Here is a 20141-nt window from a genome sequence, read left to right as displayed (position 1 = left end):
AATAATCAGGTTTTCTGGTGGCTTGGAACTGCCTGTGTCTGCAGGTGCTGAGGGAAGCTGGCATGATCCTTGGTCTCATTAGTCATCATTAGAAATGTGAGGGCCCAATGCCCTTGGCCCCTTGTCTGTAAACCAGTGTGGGGCTGGGAAAGTCACAGCTTCCAGCACCTAAGGGTACAAGTCAACACTCCAGGGAGAGTTCATTGAAACCTAGATTAAACAATTCAGCCTTTGACTGAGGATATTTTTAGACTGAACTTTGTTTCACTGTAGAGTCTCCCACAAACTCTCAGCTTGATCCTTCCACCAGCTTGGAAACCACCAAAGGAGAAAAGACAAAGACAAGGCTCCTGAGAGGGTCCCCAGAGTCATGTCCATGCAGTTCTGCACAAGGCTGAGTTGCTTAGACATACCCAGGACAATGAGGAAAGGACAAAAAAGTCCTCAACTGGGTGTCTTACCCCAACCTACATATCAGAGAATCACAGAATACCAGCTTGGAAGGGACCTCTTGGATCATCTGGTCCAACCTTTCTTGGCAAAAACACCGTCCAGACACAATGGTCCAGCACCTTGTCCAGAAAAATCATGGAAGTATCCAGTGTTGTAGAGTCCACCACTTCCCTGGGAAGGTTATTCCAATGGCTGATTGTTCTCCTTGTGAAAAAATTTCCTCTTGTGTCCAGTTGGAACCTCCCCAGGAGTGACTTGTACCCATAACCCCTCATCTTCTCCAGGTGACTCCTGGTAGAAAGGGAGTCTCCATCTTTGCAGCCACCCTTTAAATACTGGAAAACTGTTGATAAGGTCTTCCCTCAGCCTTCATTTTTCAAGGATGAGCAAACCTCATTCTCTCAAACTTCCCTTACATGGCAGCTCCACAATCCTTGGATCACCTTTGTAACTTTTTCTGGACCCTCTCCAGCCAGTCCACATCTTTTTTTGTATAGGAGGGACCAAACTGAACACAGGATTCCAGACATGGCCTGACAAGCACTGAGTAAAGCAGGGTAATGTCTTTTATCTCTGCTGGTGATGCCCTTGTTGGTGCAGCCCAGCATCCCTGTTCACTTATCCAGATCACTTATGAAGATATTTAAGAGTGTTGGGCCCAATATCAATCCTTGGGGGTCTCCACTTGGAGCCCTGAGAAGACTTTGATTCATTGCATTGAGATCCATGCAAACACACACAATCCTTTGCTCCAAAATATCTGTGTTCCTGAGCTCCAGACCCAGAAAGAGTGAGCCATGAAGGAAGATAAATCAGCCTGGGATGGGCTGAGTCCATATTGCCCCAGATCCTGAGCTTCAGACCTAACTGGTCTCCTTCTTTTCTCCTCTGGAGTGAAGAAGTTTCCAGGTGTTCTGTCACCTTCCAGGCTGCAAGAGATTTCCCTTCCCACAAGACCCCAGAGAAAAAGAAATCTGTGTTCAGCTGCCTGTACAAGCTCTGGAGACATCTCTTTGGCAGGCAAGGAAAAGTCCAAGGGTAAAATTTAATCCCTAATGTAATTCTTCAATTAATCTCTTCATCTGCAATTAGGCTAAAGAAGGCTGATCAGCTGTCTGGGTCAGACCTCCCACCTACCAGGCTTCATCTTAATCAGACACAGAGAGTGATAAGGGTTAGTCTCCAGTGAAGGGAACTCATTTCCAAATGGTAATTAGTGATATCTGCGTTTAAAAAAGACAGTTGTGCTTCCTCTCACAAGTTTGTTGCTTCAAGCAGCTCAATTCCAGTGAACCCAACACAACCCAATCTGCCCATTAGTTCACAGGATGGTTTTTTGGGGAGATGTGACAGTGCATGAGGCTCTCCTATCTGCACATTTATGCTGTGCTTATCTCTGATGTGACAGCCTGTGAGAGCAGCACACGTGGCCACAGCATCTCCAGGGCTCCACATGATGCCACAGGCTTATTTATTTCTGTGGCACCTTCAGAACATCCTGAAGATCAGAGCTGTGCTGGGATCAGAGCTGTGCTGTGCTCAGTGAACGTGCTGCAGAAAGCAGGAGACCCCAGAGGCAGAAAGACTACGAGGCAAGATCTGATAAAGCACAATAGGTGGATAAATGAGGTGGGAATGGGACAATTACAGAGACAGGGCACTTGAGTGTATAAAACTTCTCCAGGGAAACAAAATAATGTTGCAGGAGGCAGCAGTGCAACCACTGCCCCTCTGACCATCACACCACCAGGGCTTTGGAGCTGGGATCAGCATCTTTTAGGAAAGTTGCTGGTAGACTCCCTGCTGGCAGAAATCATCTTTCCTTGTTTCCAGAACTGCTTTACAGAGCTGGAGGGAATTTCACCCTGTTAGGGGGAAAACTTCCAGGGAAACTTCTAGGCTCCTGAGGAAGGGAGTTTGCCTGGTATCCACCTCTCTGTTTTGGGAGGACATGTTCAAAAAGAGAACAGAACAGGTGAGGGATGCTCCTTGCACAAACTCTCCCCCCTCACCAGCACAGAGATCAGGCCACTGGAGCTTTTGGGAAGCCACCTGGTCCAAGCTCTGATTGCAAAGGGCAGAGGAGAAGACAGCAGATCCTGTATGCACCTGCAGCATATCTCATCCCAGAGGAGGGATATGATGAATTGTTCATATTTTCACAGTTTTATGGTTTGGTCATTGACAATTTGGCTCTCTAGATCACGTGTCCATATATACATGTATATATAATATATATATTATATTACATATGTTCAGAACATACAACATTATGTGTTTTATGGGTTTTTTTTATATTATATACGCTCAGAATACCTAAATATCAGCACAGCCCAAATAAACTCTAATCCAAGGACCCACAGGTACCACTACTGGCACTGGCAGAGGTGACAAGCACCCTGCTTGGCAATAGAAGTTTCCAGCTCTGTGCTGAGTCATCTCCTTCTCCGAGTCGTCTTACAGAATACTAATGGCACACAACTTACTCTTTGTAGTGCTTTTCTTGGTCTGTCCATGCTGAAAGCAGGGATGAATCTGACAATGTCACTATTTAGGATGAAGCTGCCTGGATTTGATGGGCAGAGAAGACACGCCAGCTCTGGGATTCCTCTCCTGCTGTCACAATTGAATCTACGTGAAAAGGCAATTTTAAAAAATTACCTGACTGAAGTAAATTGCCCAGAGTTTGGTAGTGGAGGTGGAAGTGTTTCAATAGAAATATCCTCTGTAAAAACAGCCAACCCCATCTGGGTAAGTCACAGAGAGCTCTACCAAACCACACACGACTCCTGTGAGTCTTTGCTGAGAAGCAGCACCAGCTGGGAACATACCAGAGGGATGAGGTCTGGGTAAAAAAAACTGGAAAACTTCAAGTTCCACCTCCCCAAACTTTGCAGGGAGCATGGGTCAGGTCAGCCTGCCCTTTCCCAGATAATTCCTGGATACCATTTGGAGGTTAGGACGAGGTGGGACACATCCACCCACATCATGAAGGGGCTGCACTAGGATGATGCTCATCCCTTTTATCATAGACATGCAAGGTCTTCGTCTCAGGAAAGAGTTAAATTAGGAGTTTGATGCTTTTTTCGAGGAAGATGTTTCTTTTGAACACAAAGGATAATACCTGCAATCACATGGCACAATGGATGTTTTCTGCTAGTCAGGATTTTGCACAATGAGACTTTTCATTTGGGAAGGAAAAAATTATTCTCTTCTCTAAAAAAGAAAGGCAAGGAAGAAGGAAAAAATGTGTTTTCCATTCAGGCTTTCGTTGAGAGAGATTATAAAGAAAAAAAAAATCTCCTTTTAAACACAATCATTTCATTCAGTTCGTTTTAACTGTTACGAATTGACACTAACAACTGAAGAGTGTGGCATCTTTTTCTCCCCTTTCCTCCTGTGCTTTCATACTTTTGTGAAGGTCAAAGCAATGAAGCTTTACTCTTCCCCCATGATGAGCTGGTTGGAAGCCCAGGAGAAGAACTGGCTGACCTGTGGTTTCAAGGGCAGGATGCTGAGGAGAGAGCAAAGAAGAAACACTTAGGTGATGTTTCTTCAGATGAAATGTGAGGCTGGGGGGACATTCAGCCCTTGCTCACTACAGAAAGTGTGTGAAACCAAGTGAATTTTGCATTTCTTGCTTACCTTTAGTGACCCCTGGTTTGATCAGCACAGAAATGGTCCAGCTGAAACCCTCCAGCACCCTGGAGCATTTATGGTACCTTCTCTGGAAGATTCGAGTTCAAGAGTGTGACAATCTACAGAGTAAGGTGACAGAGTGGGTTATGAGCAACATTGCCTTGGAAATGGATTTATCTCACCTCAGTGCAGCAGTCAGGTCCATGGCTCACTTCCACAGCCCATGGCAACCTAGGAATCATCTCCCCCTAAGCTTATTTTTGGGTGTTATGTGAGATGACTTAGAGCATCCTGCCTGGCTGCTGATCCAGAAGGTCACAGGTCTCCCAGGGGCAGGTCTCCCTTCTCCCTCTCCCTCCCCTCCCCTTCCTCCTAATTTACATCCCTCCCTTCCCATGTGAGCTGTGCTTCCTGGGAGGAGAGCCCTGAGATCCTCATCCCTTACTGTGGTGTTCCCAGCTGGAACCTGCAAATGCCATAACGCTACAAATAATAAAAGATATGCTAGAAAGGCACAGAACTCTTAACACATCATCTCATCACACAGACTGCTCCAAGATTAATGCAGAAACCTTCCCCAAGTAATTCCGCCCCCTCCCCTCATCTCTGTCACTTCTTAATATCTCCATTTTTCACCAAAACATTCCACTTGCCTACAACCACAGATCTCACATCTGGGTTAATCATCCTATAGCAGTGGATCTCATCTGTGTGTAAGAAAATATCTCAAATGAAGTGCCAGTGTTTTTAAAGGAGCTTATTGTGTTTTCATCCTAACAATCTTTCCCTCCTACTGTCAGGCAGCTATTATTGCTACTCATTTAATGTAAGAATAAGTACTGATAAATGGAAGATAAGTGGAATGGCACCCTGCCAAAAGCAAAAAACCTGTGGTTTTCCCTTCCTCCAAAACCATTTCAAACACGATGGTTTGTCACCAAGCTGGTCAGCACAGGAACGGGATATTTTCAGAGTCAGACACCAAAAGAAAGTCACCCTGTCTAAGTCTGGGCATCACTGATATGAGCTGAGTGCTGGGGGACTTTTCTAACCTCCCCTGTGCACTGAGGTGGAGATGAGTGGGTGTTTGTCCAGCACGTGTCCTCTTTTTGAGGTCAGGTGAGAAGAATCGTGACCTAGGGGTGTTTGAGGGGAGGCACTATGAGGGGAGGCACACATGTACTCTGTAAATGTTTCATTCCCACCATGGCATCTCATTTAGGCTCCTCGGTCCTGCCAAAATTTCTTCACTGATCCACCCCTTGAAATGGGATATTGGAATGCACAGTATTAGAATTTTCTCTGAATGTATCTGGTTAATGTTTTGCCATCCTCCTATGTGAGTGTTACCTCAACTTTCCCTTTAAGCAACTAATTCTAAATTTATACTCACCATGTCTCTTTTAATTCTGCATCAGAAAAAATAGTTTCCCAAATGAAATAGATCCGTAACAAATCACCACACTAAATAACATCTTCTAATATTAACTACAAATCAGGCTGTTGGCTGCAGAGAACAACACATAAACTTTTGGCTGAAGACTCTTCCAACTGAACACAACAGTAAATACCCCTGTAATTCACTCTTTCGAGTACTGATTCATTCCTATTTCTCACTCTTTCTGAATGTTTGTGAGCTGGAATGACTGACCCTCTCTGCAAACATCTTTGCCAGGACAGACACAACCTGGCAACCTGCTGAAGTTGTCAATTGGCTCCTGTTGTGTTCCCTCTCTGGGGATCTCACAGGCAAAACCTGCCAAAGTGAACAATTTTCTGTCTCATCACAACATCAAAATCCCACAAGTGATTTTCAAGGGGAAAGGTGGCATTTCATGCTTCCCCCTCCTGTATTGCATGCTATTAAGTAACTCATGTTTTGGGAATTCAGCTGCTCCTTTTGAGATTTTTGGACTTATGCAGTGGCCAAAATCTAATAAATGGTGATTCCTGATGGAAATTAATTACAAATGCGTCTGATAAATGTGCAGATTAAATTGTCACATTCGAGCATCTCTCACAGGCATTCAAAGGGGACAATTCTGAAGCAGGATTTTGGCAAGTCCTTACAGGAAATATCGAGGCTGAACCCATGCAGTCCCATGGATGACTAGAGAAAAAAAAGAATAGCTGATGGTGTGGGTTTGATTTTTGAGGAGGGGAGTTGAAGCTGATGTCTTTCTCTGACTTATTCAACTGCCATGGGCAATGGCAAGGCAGATGGGTTGACTGTAATTTCTAGAATGAATGAATGAATGTAAAACTCGATAAAGAGCTGACTGATTAGAGGCACTTCTCAGCTAATGACCGTCAATTAATGCTAATTTCCAATGAGCAGCAGAGAAAATAATGGATTCCTGCTGGCTACACTGTGCTGTCTACACAGATCAAATTACTTCCTTGTCTGCATGGCTGCATAAAACAAAGAGTGTCAAATATCAGAGCATAATTCAGACACAAGGCTGATGAATCTGGAGCATCCTGCTTGTGTTTACCATGAGACACTGTGCATACCTGGTCCCACTGCTTTGGTAATTAAGACCCAATCTTAAAACTAGTCTAAAGACAAGCCTTCCCACATTACTGATTGCCTAGGAAAATATATCTTGGAAAATATATACCTCCTTCCCTGCATCACGTAACACAGAGCTGACTATGACATTCCTGGGTTGGTGGACTTCAGGTTTTTGCTTGAACAATGCTGCAACTTTTCTAAGTCTCATACTCCCATCAGACACTCACAGGACAATCACATCAAAGTACCTTCCAGAAGGATGGCTCTGGCACAGCAGAACAGCTCCCAGCTGGACCAAGGAGCAGGTATCCAGCTGTTTCATGGCTCCTCCTCATCCCCTCTGAAACACAGACAAAGCTTCCAGTAAGCAAGGCAAGGTCGCAAGGCCAGAACCCTTCCAAGAAGGGGGCACAACACTGCTCCTACTTGGCATCCTAGTCAGCAGGCCTGGCACTGCTGGGTTGCCTCAGACCAGGTTCCTGAGGCTCCCAACAGACCCTAAAACTGGACACTGGCAGGAGATTCCAAGATCCAGTCTCCAGTACCCAGTGCGAGGGCACAGACTGATGCTCCAGACTCAGCTGGAGTTACTATGGGCAAAGCTTCTTGTGAACGGGCCTTACCTCTCACACTGCCCTTAGAAGGCTTTAAGAAGGGAGGAGAAGAGCTTGGAAAGGCTACAGGAATGGGATGGGAAGTGTTGGAATCACCATCCTTGGAAGTGTTCATCTGGGGTATGGATGTGGCACATGGGGATGTGGTTTACTGGTGGACTTGGCACTGCTGGATTAGTGGTTGGACATGATCTTTCAGGTCTTTTCCAACCTTAGTGATTCTATGATTCTGTTTTTTCTTAAAAAGCTTCCCCCTCTCAGCAGAAATGATGTCAGTAGTGCTGAGAAGTTTTCCTGGACGTTTCTGGGGGAACCTCTGAAGATTTGTTTCCTTTGAGCCCAGGCAGCCTATAAACAATAATAATCAGCTCAGCTGTGCCACCTTTCCAGGAGCCAGTTTGTGCTATTCCCAGCTGGGATCAGGGGAGATGTCAGTGTATGTGCTGCCTGGCACTAATTAGGAAGTTCCTGATGTGTTACGTTATGTCGAGGGTGTCAGCTGTGATCATCACCTTTTTGGAGCAGTGGATCATGAACCCATAAAATTTAACAAACATGCTGTTCGGAATGAGAAGGATGGAACTGAATAGGGATCTTCCTGAGAGTACCTTAGGAATGTGAAGGAGGCCAGATGGAACGAAATAACACAGAAGAGCTGAGATGTCACATATCTGGGAGCTTCTTAATTTTTTGAGTGCCGTGGAAAACGTGTTTTGCGCGGCCCTTTGCTACTAAATCCTCCTTGCTGATCACACATCTCCTCGGCAGGCTGTGAAAAGAATGGGGAAAAGCTTTACATATCCTGGTCATCGACAAACAAATACAGATAACCACAACAGCTCCTCCGGAAAGATTAGCTCTGCGCACTCCTCCCTGTGTTTTCAGCCGACTAATTACCAACATTTTTCTTCCTGACAGCTTACAAACACACTCACTGCCGTGGGACATGGCTTTTGTTGCACAGTGTTAGTGTGTGAATGAGTGAATTCCAAGACAGTGCAGGAAAAGTAGAGTTGACAAAGACCACGTTCCCCTCCTACATTCCTCTAATTACTGTGGGTCAGCTAAAGAAAGGGACGCAGTTGCTGCAAACGTGGTCGAACCAGACCTGCAAAGGCAAGAATAGAAACGTGTGGGGCTTCTGTGAAAAACCTTCCAATTCGCAAAGGCTGGGACAGCCGGAGGGAGGAATATTCAGTTCGGAGTAAATACCTGGCCAGTATCTGCCTCCAGGTGAGTTAAGCACCTTCAGGCCTTCTGAAACCAGCAGAGGTCTGGTGAAATTTGGTCAGAGGGTCCTGAGGCACAGCTCAGGCACGAGCCGAAACAGGCCAGATGAATCACGATGGGAAAGAGATTATTTTCCCTTTTGACAACAAAGGACTCTACAGTGATTAACTCAGCCATATGCTTTGTTAGGATGGACAGTTGCTTCCTATAGATTGGCTTTATTTTACTACAGTCCTGATTTTTCTCACTGTATTGACCATTTAATTCCTCTTTGCAGTGTGACCAAACACTTCTGATGTTCCTAAGAACCTCAGTCATTCCGTCTCACTCTCTGTTACACTGCTTGAAATCCCATTATTATGGGGAATCTCAAGTTTCTTTGAAAGAGAAAGATAAAGCACAGCAAACCTTTTTTTTTTTTTTTTTAATCCTTTTTAACAGCTTTCATTATTTTAGAAAGAGTTTTAACTTTAACGTTTAAAGTCTGGCCTGTTCAACCAGCATCTCTAAGGAGCAGCTGACATGAGCTCCAATCTGACAGATTTCACAGGTCCTGTTATCTTTGCCTTGGAAAAAAAAAATGCTCCATCTACTGATAAAAATACACTGAGAAATTCTAAATCCTGACAAGCATCTTCATTTCTGACTGTTGCTTTTCTCAAAAAAAAGGTCAAAGCCTTCAAGTTATTGAAAGAAACAGCTTTCCAGAATAAATATCATCCTTTGGGACATCCAGTGATTCCCCAGGAAAACGCTCTCTTCTGCACCTCCATCAGTAGCAGAGTGGCCTCCTGAGTGTCCCTGTGAAAATAACAATCTGTGGGGACTTTTGGATCACATGGAAGTAACTGGCTGTATTTTCTATGAGCACACCTCGTACACTCGCTCTCATATCAAAGAATATTCAAGTTAGGTGCTTAAATGTAGGTTTTTATTGCCTTTTGCACAGCTTTGAGGCATTCAGGATACCCACACAGGGAAGGGAGTCTTGAGCCTTTAGGGGCTCGTGCTTCCCTGGAGCAAACGTTGGAAGCTGCTGGGGCAGAGCATCTCAGAAGACATGAAATATTTATGTTTAATCCACTGAGCCAAGGCCTCACTGTCTTTCCAAATCAGTCCCACAAACACCAACGAGACCCTTTGCAGACCAAGTTAGCTCAGAGCTGTATCCCAATGCGCTGCTCACTGTGCTTTGCATCCCAAAGTTATCGGGATCTGCTCCACAGCAAGATGAATCAGAGCTGCAAGGAGCAGCCAAGGCAGCAAGAAGGAGGAATATGGAGTCGAAACTTGGAAATAATTTACAAGCACATGGCTGGGATTGTGCCACCTCTGTGGATTTGCTGTTGGATAAACAGCCCCATTTGTTTCAGAAACACCACGTTTCCACTTTGCAAAAGCACAGTGAAACACGCTCTACTAAATAGACACAATCCAGCCTCCCTCACAAAGGGAGACGTCAGGAGCTCATTACCAAGCATTAGAAAGACTGTGACATAAATTCTGCTTCTTTCTGGAAGAAACACTGGGATTTATTGACTGGTGAAGCTGGAGCTTCTCCATCCCTGGAGGTTTTTAAGCAGGTGTTAGACATCCCAGAAAAACGTGACCACTTTATTTCATACAAGAAAGATTTAAAGGTTGGCTCGTTTGGATAAAGCTGTCTTCATGCAAAAACCAGCAGGCAAAAAAAATGCAGTGCCACTGCTTCTTCTGCAGGATTGTGCCAAGGTAACACAGAAGAGAGGGATGCTTCTAGCCAGGATGAGTCACTGATCTCTGTTTAGCCTTTCAGAAAGAACTGGCCACTAGCAACGATATAAAACTCTTTTAAAATCATTCTTAGAGGTATTAAAGCACTATAATCTGTGTGTCCTGTCCTTACCCCTACACACATAGAGGAAAGTGGATGGAAAATTGGGTCTAGTTTCCAGCAGTGTGTTAGTGTTTTATAGCATGGAGGAAAGTTGTTCTGGACCTTGGTTTCCCTGCTGGTGAAACTGGAGATACTGGCACTGGCCTGCCCTTCCCAATCCTCTGCCAGGGAGCAGCAAGAGTGGGACAGCCCTGCAAGGGCTTTGTGGGGGATCCAAAGCTGAGGATTACAATGATTTGTAGTGCCACCACTTTGATACTGCATATAGAGGTGCCTAAGAATGTGCATTGGGATGTTTTCCCAGGCTCCAGTGATCTGCAGGGCTGGGGTGCCTGAGGGCTCCTCCACACGCAGCAGCTCTGGTTTGTGTGACAGCAGGATCTCTCCCTCCTGTGCCACTGTCCTGTGCCAGCAGATCAGACATGGGTGCAAGGATGGCACAACCACAGCAGGGGCTGAGTCATGGAATCATAAAATCACAGAATGGTTTGAGTTGGGAGCCACCTTAAAGCTCATCTTTTCCAATGGGCACGGACACCTTCCACTAGACCAGGTTGCTCCAAGCCCTGTCCGACCTGGCCTTGAACACTTTCAGGGATGGGGAATCTCAGGGTCAGGTAGGAAGAGAAATATCTGCATTTCTGGGTCTGGAGGCTGAGCAGACACCTGCTCAAGGATCACACCCCACAGCCCCGTGTCAGGACTGGGGCTGGCACTTCACAGGGCAGACACTCGTGCAAGTGGAGGCTGCTTGGAACACAGCACAGACACCCCCTACAAAACACCACAGCAGAAAAGCTCTGACCTAAGCAAATTTGGAGGACTGGAAGAGCAGTCTCTCTTCTGCCTGAGCATATTCTTCAAGATCAATGGGGAGAGCCTGGTTCCACTCCAGCAGGAACCACGGCGTTAAAGTTCCATTGACTTCAACAGCAGAACAACAAACCCCTGGCACTTCAAAGGTTTCTTTTATGGTGCTCATCCCATTAATAAGCACCATCTGCTCCTTTCAACGGGAGAGCCATCCACTGATTTGCTGACAGCACTTCACTCTCCAGGGACACAGCCCGTGTTTATATAACCATGGCAGTTCGCCTGCACGGGCGGAGAGGGCAGTGACTGCTTCCCCCTGCACAGAAAGAGCCCTGGAGTAACAACAGGGGATTGAGTTTTCAGCTGTTGTGCTTCTGTGGAAAGTCCTCGTGGTTTCAGTTCTGCAGCAAAAGCTGCTAACTCAGCCCAGTCCACAGAGCAGGAGGAGAGAGCTTGGGTTCACATTAAATGAGACTCGCTGTCACACAATTACCATCTGTATCAGTCAGGGAGCTGGAGCAGTTCTTTGTGGAGCCCAGAATGAAGCAGCTGAAGAGCATCCTCTTTCTTTTTAAAGCTGGGACAACTCAGAGTGTAAAAGCAATTTTTTTTTAGACTAAAAATCATAGAAATTGGAAGTATTCAAGTCATCTGGACATGGTCCTGAGCAACCATCTCTGGGTGGCCCTGCTTGACAGGGTTTGGACCAGATGACCTCCAGAGATCAATCCCCTTCCAACCTCAACCAGTCTGTGATTCTGTGAAATCCTTTTAAATACAGTAATTAACTATCTGTTGAACTCCCTTTACTTTCCTGGAGAACAATTTGATACCACCATGGACACCACAGGGTTTTATATTTGCACACACAAACTAAATCTATTTATGGCCTGAGAAGCAAATGAAAGAAGAGGTAAGAAAACCAGTCTTGCTCTGAATTCTCAGTAAGAGATTCCCAGCAAAGTGAGACAGACCCAGGTACCAGTGATGTGCTCAGGTGCACCACTGCTCCACAGGGCTTCTCTTTATTGAGGAGGAAGAAATATTCCAGGCACTTGCCTTAATGTTGTGTCAGGTGGTGATTTTCTGAGCCTAGTGCCGATATTGGCTGCATGACAGGATCTTAGGATCATGAGTTAGTTCAGGCTGGAGGGGATCTTGAGTGGTCTGAGGGCAGAGAAGGTTTCTCAGGGCACTGACAATCTGCAGGGATAGACATGGCACTACCTCACTGGGCAGCTGTTCCTGCTCTTAACTGGAGATCAGGAACATGCTGGACAATGTGGCACTTGGTGGTGGCACTTGTGGCACTCTGCTTGTCACTGGCTGCTGGTTGGACACTGAGCCACTGATCCATGCCCTTACCATAGAATCTTGGAATCATTAAGGTTGAAAAAGACCTCTAAGATCAAGTCCAACCATTAACCCAGCACTGCCAAGCCCACCACTAAACCATGTCCCAGGTGCCACATCCACATGTTTTTTGAACCCTTGCAGGGACAAGGATTCCACTGCTTCCCTGGGCAGCCTGTTCCAGTGCCTGACCACCCTCCTAGTGCAGAAATTTTCCCAAATATCCGATTTAAACCTCCCCAGGTAGAAATTAAGGCTGTTTCTTCTTGTCCTATGACTTGTTACCTGGCAGAGGAGACCAACGCCCACCTGGCTACACCCTCCTTTCAGGAAGCTGTAGAGAATGACAAGGTCCTCTCCCGATTCTCCTTTTCTCCAGGCTGAGCCCCTCCAGCTCCCTCAGCAGCTCCTCATCAGACCTGTGCTCCAGACCCTTCACCAGCTCTGTTCCCTTCTCTGGACCCACTCCAGCCCCTCAATGTCCTTCTTGCAGTGAGGGGCCCAAAACTGAACCCAGGATTCAAGGTGTATTGATTATTCTGCAGATAAATAGACCCCATTTATTTCTCTTGCTGTTCCTGGATGATAAGAGCTCTCTTGCCTGACTGTGGTGGTTACAAACAAGATTTCAAGAGCTTCAAATTAATTGCACAGCGAGTGAAATGACCCATTCAAAGAGCAAAGCTACTTGGGTTCTTTTCACATCTACTCTGCTCTTGCCAAAGATTGGTGTTGAATGTCAGCATTTTGTTAATTTTGAAAGCCAGTGCTTGCTCAAGGTTTTGCTTTAAATAAAGGACTTGGCTTGCTCCAAAGAAAATGGGAGAGCATTAGAGATGAGTGAAGGTGTTTCTGATGCCATTCAGAGCTACAGCTGCCTGACAGCACATCACAGCCCACACTAACTGAGCAGATAACAAGGAAAACCAGGATAACAAGGGCTTTTTTTCATTCCCAGCCCTCCTTTGTGTCCTTTAAAGCATCCCCTCCTTTGAAGTAGCATATAAAATACAAGAACCAGGATGCCACTCATTTTCTCCGCCTCTAGAAGAAGTGTAAGACAACAAACCTTCAAATGTCAATGGTCTCTTCTCCCCTGAGCAGGCACCCAGCAAATCCCCATGACTGGTGTAAGCTCACGCTGCCCACAGCTGTGCTCTGCAAACGTGGGCACTTCACCATGACCCCTCACCTGGGAAAGATGCTAAATATTTATAAACAGCTGGCAAAACATTTATAAACAGCTGACATCTTTGCTGGGTGTCTCGTGATGTGAAGCCTTGAGGATGCAGAAGTGCCAGTAGTGCTCTGGGGGTCTCCTTTCAGGGTGGTGACTGAATCAGCAGGAGCACGCGAGGTACTGGTCCTAAATATCCTGGAGCCAGAAGGCTCACAGACATGTTTTTCCTAAAACATTTGGCTTCCATGTCATGCTGGAAGGATTTCCACCCCATTTCTTCATCAGCAAGTTTGTTTTTTAAGGCTTCTTGGCTGAAATCCATAGGGTTTTCCAGCTGTTGGCTAAAAAGCTCACCCTAAACATGAGAGTAAAGCTTTGATGGATGAAGACTTTAATTCCTCTGTCTTTTCACATGATTTAAAAGAGATAAATTTGTGGACTACTCACTAGGTCCCTGAGGAAGTCACAAAAGCTGATGAAAGGCCTTGCTTGGATTTTTCTGTTCACCAGTCAGTTGGTCCTCTGTAGATGGATAAAACCACTTTGAAAGTGTGAGTGTTTCTACCTTCCAAAAATGACTTCATTATCCTTATTAAGTAGACCTGTACACTTTAAAAAAATAGAAATCTTGTTTATTTTTTCTCAAGTGAAGGAGAGTAAATGATTCTTGAGGAGGGTGATAGAGAGGATCAGAGGGATTAAACCAAACTGTATCTAAAAGAAGAAGCAACAGCTGCCCCGTGCCAAAGGAAGCTGGTCTTTCAAGCACAGGCTTAGGATTTCAGTGTGAGGTTACTGTTTTCCTTGGTCCAGGGGAGTGAGTGGTGCTTCTCTCCTAGGATGTATTTTTACTATGTGGAGGATGTATTCAAGAAGCAATGCAAGGAGGAAGGAAATGTTCTCTACACTAGAAGGCAAAGCATGACAATAGGACACAGCGTTTATCTGGATGATTATGATTAGATTTATTGCTAATACACTACCTTAATATTGCCAATGTAGTGTCTAAATAACTACTCTATGATCTATACAGTTTAGATTATAGATTATTTCATTTTATAGAGATTATTTTGGGTTATAGTAAAGTTGGGTTATGGTCCCTTCTGTTGAGTCACGAGCTTCAGTGAGATCCCTTTGCTGTCTGAACTTCTCAGAGAAGTCCAGGTGCAACTTGGCCACAGTCTCAGATTTGGTCAGCAGTCTGTGTCTAAAGGATTATAATATCAGCAGGTTTACTATCTCTGGCCCTTCAGAACTCACAATTACAAAGCAATGCGGTGCCTATGGAGCTATTTTAGGATCTTCCCTCTGTATTTGATAAGACTGTAGTGCTTTTTACTAACCATTAAAAAGGGAGCATTCCCTGTCTTGGAGCTTGACGTGCCCTGCAGGCATCCCTGCCAGGTGTGGGATCCACCCAGAAGCTGCCTGCAACATTATCACAACGGTTTTTCTGGCTGGCCCAGTCTCCAGCAGCATTTTATCCCATTTTTCACCAAAGTCAAGCACAAACAGTTCATCTTCCCCATTTCTGGAACTGCATTATTTATAGGAGCAGCCAGACAGCTCCTTCTGCAGTATTCACTTGCTGTTCATAGAATCATAAAACAGTTTGGGTTGGGTTAGGGTTGTTCCACCCTTCTGCCACAGACAGGGACAGCTTCCACTATCCCAGGGTGCTCCAAGCCCTGTCCAACCTGGCCTTGGACACTTCCAGGAATTTTCTCTAGGCAAGCTGTGCCAGGGCCTCACCACACTCACAGTGAAGAATTTGTTCCTAATACCTAATCTAAACTTAGTCATTTCTGTTTAAAGCCAAAATGTTCTTATCTTAGGACAAACCACCTTGGCCATCAGAGGGTGCGGAAAGGGAGAACAGGAGGTGTTTGTGTGGGTGTACACAAAGATGCAATTGTCATCACCATCACACAGGGCAGCCCTGGGCATTCAGTTAGACATTTATCAGCAGCTTTCCCACAGCTGTTCACAGCCCTCAGGGCTCGGGGCACACTGGGCTTCCCCCAGCCCTGCACCCTGTGACACGGCAGGTCAGAGGAGGCACAACACCTCCTTGGCCTCCTGGTGAGGAAATTCACACCTGCCTCTTCCCTTTAGTCTCCACTGACAAATCCCAGAGAGGAGTGGGGTGGGTAAGAGGTGGGGGAAGAAGGGAACCAGCACATCAGGGTTTGGTCCTTCAGGGACCTGCTGACAGCGGGATTTACTTGGCAATAGTGCAGGGCTGCCTGAGCCAGGTTTCCCAGGTAGCATGCAGAAACCAAATCAGGCAGGCCTGGGGTGTGATTCATCTCAGCCTAAGGCAGATGTCTAAATTAGAGCAGATGATTCATGGCCTTGAAATTCCTTCACTGAATATAAGCTTCTCTCACGACCAGGGAGCCTGCCACTGCTGCAGGGATTTGAAAGCAAAGGCTTCCCCTTCTTGGAAATGCCAATTCCCTTCAGGCAGGGAAACTGAGGCACCAGCACAGGGCAGGCTCATGACCAGGCTCTACTTTATGATCTGGACTTGGAAGACACCTGCCAGTCCCAGGGGTACCTCTCTGGTTCCCTCTCAGTGGGATGTGGGGACTGAAACACATCAGATTACAAGTAGCACTCACTACTCGAGCAGCTACCATTTCATTGCACGTGATTATTGGCAGGCAGGACCTACGGGGTTTGTTGAGGAGGAAGGATGAGGACAGGAGAGTGAGAGCACTGACCAGCAGCTGTTGTGTTAGAAAGGCCCTGGGAAGGCTGCTCTGTTACACAGCAGAGCTGTGCTGCCTTACACCAACCTCTGAGAGGTTGCTGTGCTGCTGACGTGCTGTTCAACCTTGGGCGTGTCATTCAGGCATTTCCAGCTGGGGTTTTGGGGGTTTATTTTTATGTTCTCCTGTAATGGGATTGTTGTTTTGGGAAAGAAAGTTGCAACCAGAGTGAAGAGAGTGGGACTCAGGGGATGAAAGGGTGATAGGTGCAGGGGCAGGTACTGAGGTCCTTGTAACATCCCCATTTCCTGCTCACCAGGGTAGGGCAAGGAGGGGTTTCTGGTTTGAGGGCATCAGTCATAATCCTTCCTTTTCCTTCCTGACAGAGGGGGAGGGAGTCACCAGCCCTGACTGCAGCTCTCCCCAGGAAAACAAACCCAAACAACTGACCCTTCGGGAACAAAAAGCCCTTTGCTTGTAGGACACAAAAGCAGATGGGTCACTCTGATCTGCCCAGGTTGAAATCAGTGCTGAGGCCACTTGTGCTTAAACCAGTTTTTCATTTAAAGCTCTTATCAGATGAATATGGTGGATGTGGAAGAAGCCACAGACACTGCAGTTGTTTTCATGGCAGCAGGAGGGGAAACCGTGGGCTTGGGCTGCACAACGAAGCTGTAGGAGATGTGGGCCAAAAAAAGAAAAGCTTGCCTTGCTAATCAGAAGCTCTAAAGCAATTAAACAAAAGCAGAGAGTTTGGAATAGCATAGAAAATTAGTTGTCATTTTGAACACTTTATTCTCTTGTATCACATTTTCCTTGCTGTGAGAGCTGTTTCCTAAATTAATAAAAACAATCTGCAGAGTAACAGCCTCATCTGGCACCTATCATATTTGCAAATCTCAGGAACAATCCTGGACTCACCTGAACAAATAACTGGGCTCCCTGCTGCCTTATCTCTCCACACTGAACTGTCCATCCCTCCTGCCTTGTGTGTACCCAGCACAACAACCCACCTCTCACCCTCAAGCCTCCTGACGTGATTAACTGTGGCATCTTTAATAAAACCTGAGGCAATAATTCCTTCTAAAGCAGAGTGAAGATTTCGTTTACCCGTCCTCCTTTATTTTGCCAAATTCCATTTTTCTTTCACTGAATAATTAATCAGGCACTGGAGCATATGACAGCTTGGCTTAAATTTAGTTCTCACTTCTCCTCTGCAGCCCTCTCGGATACAGAGTTGGGTTTGTCTGAAAAAGCAACACAGAAGGTGCCAATCCCGATCAGATCTTTACCCCATCAAGTCTAACATCTTGTCTCCAGTGGCAGCCAGCATCAGGCACTCAGGAGAGTGAGAGGTGCACCAGATTTTGGAGGAGAAATCAGCACCAACACGCAACCTGCCCAAAAGGGAAGGTGATCCCAACCCTGGGGGTTCTCTGCCATGAGAGGGAGGACACAAACACACACTCCTGCTGAAGCCTGGGTAGCTGCTGAGCTTTGTGCTCACTCTGACTGCCTGTGGGACAGTCCAAGACACTTGGAGCTAGCCCAGCCAGGTGAAAATAATGGTGTGTGCAAAGCCTGGCGGCTGCTCAAAGGCTCAGACCCTGCGAAAATGTGAGAGGGTAACACGGGACAGGTTATTTTCTGCAAAGTGCAGAACTCCAGGCACTGTAAGACAGAATGTGAGATCATTTCAGTCCTATACAGATCTCTACACCAGGGAAGTGCAGCACAGGGATTAATGCTGCACAGGGCTGTGGGATTTGTTTAATTTTTACCCACTCTCCATGGAGGGTTTCTTTTATCGTTTGATTCATTTCACCTTCCCACCAAACATCTGCAAGTTATAGGCACTTCTGCACTAAACTGCTAAATTGATACCCTTCCCAGCTCTGTGCAGGTCTGTTCCTCCAGGCTATTATTCCCAGAGCTGGATAAGCTGGACCTACATCTTGCCTTTTGGTGATGTGCTGTGAGGAATCATCTCCCAAAAGAGGGCAGGGCTTGGATATGCCATGCCAACACCTGGATGTTTCTTGAAATGACTGTCCATGTCAGGACATCAGGTCATGATGAGGTGGGTTGGGGATTTGGCAGGTTTGGGGATTGGAGTGTCTGAGAGGAAGGGGGATGAGGAAAGGAGGTTGGGGGTGTGATCGTGGTCTGGGGGCACACTGGGAAATAGTTCTCATTTAAATAATAGCAAACAACAGCAAATAGATAATAAATATTTGAGAAACAGAGAAAGAAATGGAGAAACAGAGAGAGGATGTGAACAAAACACATTCACATATATTCATACAAGTTGCCTAACTGTAAGGAGACTTTATTAGATCAAAAGTGAAGGACTACTTTTAAAAAAAAACCCAAACGCAAAAACCCCACAATATAACAAAGCAAATTGCCCAAAGTGTGAGGTTTTCTAAGCAGGACAACCAGGAAGAGCTTTCACTGGCATCTAGTGGTGCATTGCAGAGGCAGCTGATGGCACAGCTGCGCTTCCAATGTGGGTTTCCCTGGGATAGCAGAGACTGTTCAGGCCTGGGGGCTACCACTTCCAAACTGGGCTTAGGAAGAGGCATTTTTGGACACAGCCTAACTCTGCCCTGACAGCTTTGTCCACGAAGCCCTTTTGGGGATGAACATAAGGTGCTCTGAGTCTGGTTTTGACCACATGAGCAAAACCTTGGGATCATATCAGGGAATATTTTATCTCACTTTTCTTGGATTTTGGGGCTTGGCATGGGCCTGAGGGGACATCAGGCAGGTGTGGCTTGTTTGAAGGAGAGGACGAGCTGGGAAAATGCAGATGTCAAGGGAGAGAAACAGGAGCTCTGAGGGCACAAGTCAACTGCCCTGGTAGAGGTGCCCACTTTGGAGTAAGGTAAGTTGTGCCCAAGTGGATGAATGGACACTGACACAGATGGAGTGGTAGGATCCTGACCCCTCCTCCAGAACTTTCTGGCAGCAAAGGAGTCACACAAACATGCCCCTCTCAGCTGTTCCATGTCAGCCCCTCATCCGTGTCCTGTCCCAACCTCTCACCCTCCATGGAGCCACACATCCAGATGAGCTGGTTGATGGGGCTGCTGACTGGAATTGAGCAGGACTCTGGGAAGGTGTTATGGAAACAGGAAGGATGGAAAGCGGGGCATGTTGCCCTAAGGAGTCCTGAACATGACTTGGGGTCTGCTGTGGTCTCTCCTGCCTGCCAGGGACCTGCTGTGGCACTTGTGCCTCAAAGCTGACCACCTTCAGTAAGGCAAACTGAATGAGGCTTGTGTGTCTTCTCTGTGCATGTGCTGGTGTAAAGATGGTTGAATTTTCATGACTTCTTTCCTCTCTGGTCTGGGATACAAGCTGGAATGTAGGTGCACCTTCAAACTGGTGCTGCTGCCTCCTACTGCTGGTTTGTACTGGGGTAGGAAACACATCAGGAGACTTTAGCCCAGGCATGTACAGAGTGTAGAGTAAATCTGAACTCCAGGAAGCCAGACACCTCACCATCTCCTGCCTCAGTTTCCCTGAGTCAGAGAGGAGGAGAACAGCATGTTTGCAGCCTTGTGTCATATTTAGGACAGGACTGGAGGTGCTGGTGGATGCAGGAATGAGTGTTATTGTCCTTCCTCAGAGACATAGGACAGCACCTAGTGACTGCCCCAGGGAAGAGTCATGCTGCAGCAGCTTTTCATCATTCCCATGCTCCTAAAACCCTCACAGGGAACCATCCTGGGCTTAGAGCTTCCTGCTG

Source organism: Myiozetetes cayanensis, unplaced genomic scaffold, assembly GCF_022539395.1.
Source record: "Myiozetetes cayanensis isolate MyiCay16 unplaced genomic scaffold, myiCay2020 scf1, whole genome shotgun sequence".
Taxonomy (NCBI): Eukaryota; Metazoa; Chordata; class Aves; order Passeriformes; family Tyrannidae; genus Myiozetetes; species Myiozetetes cayanensis.
Note: the sequence above shows the minus strand (reverse complement) of the source record.